Genomic DNA, 5,764 nt, shown 5'->3' with positions numbered 1-5,764 from the left:
AGTTGAAATTACCAGATACCCTCAAAGCATTATTTGCAGTTTTAACAACCTAGGCCTCATCAGACAAACATACCCACTCCAGACTGTGAAACAGGAGAAGCAGAGGAGCTGGGATAGCAGGGAATCATCTCCAGCAGCAGCACCCAGAGTTCGGGGACCACAGCAGCACGGTGCTACAATGGAGTGTCCTGTCCAGTGCACAAGCTATAAAATTTAATGTTTGGGGTGCCAATGGCAGTGACCTTACCAGATCTACTTCATGGTATAGTATTAGATGTCTAGTATCCAGATGAATTGGGCTACCTGATTTCAGTGAGGATGCCACAATCCAGCCCTCCTGGTATTTCTGTGAGCTATCCAATATTCTTACAATAAACTTTTCTTTTAAATCAAGATGGCTTGTTTTTCTTGCAACAGCATTTTAACTGACTGCAGGCCATAAACTCCAAAGAAATAGAAAGGAATCTGAGATTGATCACCCAGCCTGGTAGGGATAAAAGGCAATGAAAATCCAGCTAGTATTGAAAAATTGGGAAGGGAAGGGACTCTGGCTGACTCAAGACCAGCAGAGGTGAAACAACTGATTTCATTATTTCCCCATGGTCATCCAGAATGAAGTGCCCACTGAGTCATTATGGCCTTAGAGCAGTTTCTCAACCACAGCACTATTAACACTTGAGGCTGGATCATTTTTGTTGTGGGGTTATCCCATGTGTTGTAGGATATTTAGCAACATTCCTGGCCTCTGCCCACTAGATGCCAATAGTACCCCCACACTCAGTAATAACAACTAATGTCTTCAGATACTTCCAAATATCCCCTGGAGGGCAAAATTGCCCCTGGTTGAGAAGCACTGCCATAAAGAACATGAAGAAGCTGATGAATTAAAATGACTTTGGAGTGGGTAACTTAATTAAAGAGAATGACAATCCAGAATTTTTAGTCCAAGAGGATGGAGAGAAAGCCAGCGACTCCATTTGACGTTTGCCAAAAGACTCCTTTATCTCATACAGCTCTAAAGGTCAATCTTGAGCTTGAACCATGCTCCCAACCCAGTGGGACCAGAGGTACTCAGAGCTACAAATGGGAGGCCATATGGAAGCTGTGGACCCTGGTTTATAGCATTTGCCAATTTCCATACAAGCTAGCTCCTGCATACCACATGTCATGGCCAATTTCCCCCTTAGCCCCTTTCTGCTTTCTTCCTTCTCTTCTACAGGTAGTAATCCAAGGAGCACACCCTGACAAAACTCCTACTCTCCAATCTCTGTCTTAGAGTCTGCTTCCAACCTGCAACCAATGTGACTCAAGCATAGTGAACCCCAAGAAGGGAGAGGATAAACTCCCATTATCGAGATAAAAGACTTCACCATTCAAATCATGAAGAGCCCTGTTCATCATAAAAAGTAGTTTAAAATTTATCTTGTTGTCAATGGGGAGATAGGGAAGTGTTTTAAATAGGGCACTAACAATACTAAACAGTTTAGGAAGGTTATTCTGAAACAGAACAGAGAGTAGAGTGGCAATTACTGTTGTAATTGTTCCAGCTGGGACAGCTAGAGTGGGGCTAGAGGAAAGCCCAGAATAAATTGATAGGATTTGATAACTAATTACACATGAGGTTGGGGGAGAACGAAGAGTCAAAGATTTAAGATTACCGCTAGTTTGGGAGACTGATCAGGTGAGGTCATGGCACAGAATTTAGGAGGATAAATTTTCAATGTGTTGAACTTAAGGTATCGCCACATGGACTATCAAGGTGGAGATACTCAGCAGGGGTGTGTGTACAGTCCCAGGCCACATAACAGCCTTTCTGTCCACAACGGACCACATACACAACAGTGGTCTTTTAAGATTATAATGGAGCTGATACAGTCCTATCACTCAGTACTTACCGTACCTTTTGTAGTTATTTTTAGACTGTATTCCTATTTAAAACAATCAAACAAAAAAAAGCTAACTGGGGCCAGGCATGGTGGCTCATGCCTGTAATCCCAGCACTTTGGGAAGTTAAGACTGGAGATTGCTTGAGCCCAGGAGTTTGGGACCAGCCCGGGCAACATAGCAAGACCCTTCCTCTACAGTAAATAAATAAAATGGAAAGCTAACTGTAAAACAGCCCCAGGCAGTTCCTTCAGGTCTTCCAGAGGCATTGTTGTCAGGAGATGTCAGCTCCTCCACGTGTGTTAGTGCCCCCGAAGGCCTTCCAGTGGGACAAGATGTGGACGTGGAAGGCAATGATATTGACGATCCTGATCTCTACAGGTGTACCTTTTAAAATCTTTGATACCATATTTTTACTATACCTTTTCTATGTTGATATGTTTTGATACAAATACTTACAATTATGTTACAATTGCCTAGGAGCAATAGGCTACACCATATAGCAGAGTAGTAGCATAGTAGGCCAGCTCACCTAGGTTTCTGTAAGTGGATTCTGTGATTTTTACACAATGACGAAATCACCTAACAATGCGTTTCTCAGAATGTATTCCTGACATTAAGCAAAGTATAGCTGTATTTATAGACACAGGCAGCCTTCTGTATCTGTGGCTTCTGCACCTGTGGATTCAGCTGACCATGAATCAAAAATATTCAGAAAAAAATGAATTGTTTGTACCGAACATGTACAGACTTTGTCATTCCCAAACACCACAATATAACAACTATTTACATTGCATTTACATTGTATTAGTTATTATAAATAATCTAGAGATGATTTAAATATATGGAAGCACATGCATAGGATATATGCAAATATCATTTTCTATCAAAAACTTAAACATCCATGGATTTTGGTATCTGCAAGGGGTCCTGAAACCAATCCCCCATGGATACTGAGGGAGGACTATATATACAAATGATTATATATTTAAATAATCTGTACATATAAAATACATTACATCATGTATTATTTACATTTATACCCCCTCCTAGGTTAAAAGCAAGGTTATATAAATTCATACAACAGGATAAAAAACAGATGAAACATTTAGGCAAAGGGAATTGAGGTGAATTTAATACACAAAAGACAGATCTTAAACAGCTACAGATAGGCCACCAAATCTGTCCTGAATTTCCTAGTGGCAAAACAGAGGGAAACTGTTACAATTTTTTTTTTTTTTTTTTTTTGAGACAGAGTTTTGTTCTTGTTGCTCAGGCTAGAGTACTGCAACCTCCACCCACCCCAGGTTTAAGCAATTCTCCTGCCACAGCGTCTCAAGGAGCTGGGATTACAGGCGCCTGCCACCATGCCCGGTCAATTTTTTTTTTTTTTTTAAAGTAGAGACAGGGTTTCACCACGTCGGCCAGGCCAGTCTCAAACTCCTGACCTCAGGTGATCCACCCACCTTGGCTTCCCAAAGTGCTAGGATTACAGGAACGAGCTGCTGCACCCAGCCCTGTTATGATTTTTATTGTTACGGTTTATTTTGGTCTTAAAGTTTCTCTGGCAACAGTGGCCATATAACTCAAGTTAGCCACACTCTAGGAGAGTCGAAAGTTAGCTTCCAGTGTGATGGTCAGGTGAGACACAATGAAGAGATCAAACCAAAATCCATGAAACAGAAGAAACTTATCACTTACAGAAGCAGAGAGGTTAGGAGGGCTGACGAAAAGTCTGGAGGCAGCAGGGAGCTCAACCATCGGGTGGTGAGTGAGAGAGAGGAGCTGCGGGATAATACCTCTATTAAGGCCCACGAGGATTAGCATTTGCATTTTCCCAAGAGAGTTGTGGATTGGCTAATTTAAGGAAAGCATGTGAGAAGAGGGAAAACCTATTTGAATGACTGGTGTTGACCGCTAGGTTTTATCGAGGTTAGCAGCTGTGGAGGTTTTGGGTGAACGGAATGAGGAACGAGTGGGCTCAACAGTATACAACCACACAGGGAGGGGAAGTTTTAACTGGGCCAAAGGTGGTGCAGTACCACTGGGTTTGAAACAACTTAGGGCTAAAAATGGATGCTGAGGCAGCAATGATGTTAAAGTTATAACAGAAACACAGTCAAGCACATGGTTCACTGAGACTGTAGGTTAAAAGCAAGTCAACGCTTCCGAGAATCACCTGTTTTAGGGTAGTGAGCTCTGACGGAAGCACCTTTAAGGCAAACCAGCAGTTGCATATACAGAAAAAGGAGGCTTAGAAGAGGGGCTTTCATTAGAGATGAAGATGGGGGAGCCAAGGAGTACGGGTGCTAGTGATGACCACAGGCACAAGGAGAGTGTGTAACAGCAAGAAAAGGACCAAAGATGGAACCCTAGGCAACACTGGCATTGAAAAGGAAAGCTAGAGAACCAGGGAAAGTGAAAGAACAGGGAAAAATAAGCTGCCACAGGAAAAATAAGGTATCACAGCTATAAGAATTGCAGATATAGGCTGGGCATGGTGGCTCACACCTCTAATCCTAGCACTTTGGGAAGCCGAGGCGGGTGGATTACCTGAGGTCAGGAGTTCAAGACCAGCCTGGCCAACAGGGTGAAACCTCATCTCTACTAAAAATACAAAAATTAGCTGGGTGTAGTGGCAGGCGTCTATAATTCCAGCTACTCGGGAGGCAGAAGCAGGAGAATCCGTTGAACCCGAGAGGCAGACGTTGCAGTGAGCTGAGATTGTGCCATTGCACCTGGGCAACAAGAGTGAGACTGTCTCAAAAAATAAATAAATAAAAAAAGAATCGCAGATATGCTGTTTGGGAGTACTTGCAAGTATATTTTATTCCATTCCATTGTCTACTGAATGAAAGCAGAAACTATAGTCTTGAAATCTACCAATAATAGCCTTCAAATGCTTGTCTGGGGGAAAAAAATTCAGCAATCTCCTATCTATCTTCAAAAACACAGAAAAGGCCACTGTCATTAACATAACCTCAAATACAAAGGAATATTAGATTATGTCAATGATACCATGGTTATTACGATACGACTAAAGTAACTGGCAGTGGCAGAATGTCTATATAAATTATTAATAGTTGCTATCTCAACTCTGATTTTAAAGTAAAATATTTTATATTCACTTCAGGAATGACTGAGTCTTCAGAAAACAATATTTTTGACGAATAAGTTTCTTCCACTCCGCTGTCTTAAAAGTATAAAACTTTGGTTCAGTGTTTTTTTTTTTTTTTTAATATTTTACAGATATTTTGGAATCCAAGTATTAAGACTATACATAAATATTAGCCCACATCTATGAAAAATGACTCATGTTTCTTTCTAATGAATTGACCACTACATTTCCGAAGTTATGAAATGGCCAACAGACCACAGAAAGACAATTCTTTAGGCTCCTGCAGGTTCAGTGTTTTTTATTTGCCTCACAGATAAATTCCTCTCTATATCCTATGTAACAGAAGAATCACTAGCTTTATCTATGGATTAGCTGATAAATGAAATCAGGTGATCTCTGCCCTGTGGAACTGTGAGACTTGCCTACTCTCTGAGAAAGAAGGCTTGTGGGAATCAGTTCAAGAGGTCATTGCAGGCTCTGCTTGCCTCAAGCAGTGGGAGGAGACACCATGAAATACAAAGATATAACGTAAATAAAAATGATAGTGCCTCCCTAATCCAAATAGTTTCTGAGAAGTCTTCAGCCAATGAAAATGTCATGGGGAAAAATACACTATTTTACATCAGATTTTTAATAGAAAATAGGAGTAGGTTGTGCATCTTGTATGAGAAAGGAATGAACAGATGTAAAATGCACCCATATGAAAAGCCCATTGGAGAGAACTGGATGATTAATACTCTACAAACAGGTTGGGACAGCATG

General features: G+C 41.1%; 1 non-coding gene across 1 annotated transcript; it reads right to left on the bottom strand.

The window, feature by feature from the left end:
* Positions 1 to 5,196: 5,196 nt before the first annotated feature.
* On the bottom strand, positions 5,197 to 5,311 carry LOC117098168. Its single transcript, XR_004443223.1, has one exon. It is a non-coding gene; the product is annotated as a small nucleolar RNA SNORA2/SNORA34 family (small nucleolar RNA).
* Positions 5,312 to 5,764: the final 453 nt, after the last annotated feature.

Source organism: Trachypithecus francoisi, unplaced genomic scaffold (assembly GCF_009764315.1).
Source record: "Trachypithecus francoisi isolate TF-2019V2 unplaced genomic scaffold, Tfra_2.0 Lachesis_group15, whole genome shotgun sequence".
Taxonomy (NCBI): domain Eukaryota; kingdom Metazoa; phylum Chordata; class Mammalia; order Primates; family Cercopithecidae; genus Trachypithecus; species Trachypithecus francoisi.
Note: the sequence above shows the minus strand (reverse complement) of the source record. Positions and strands in the feature narration are given on the sequence as shown.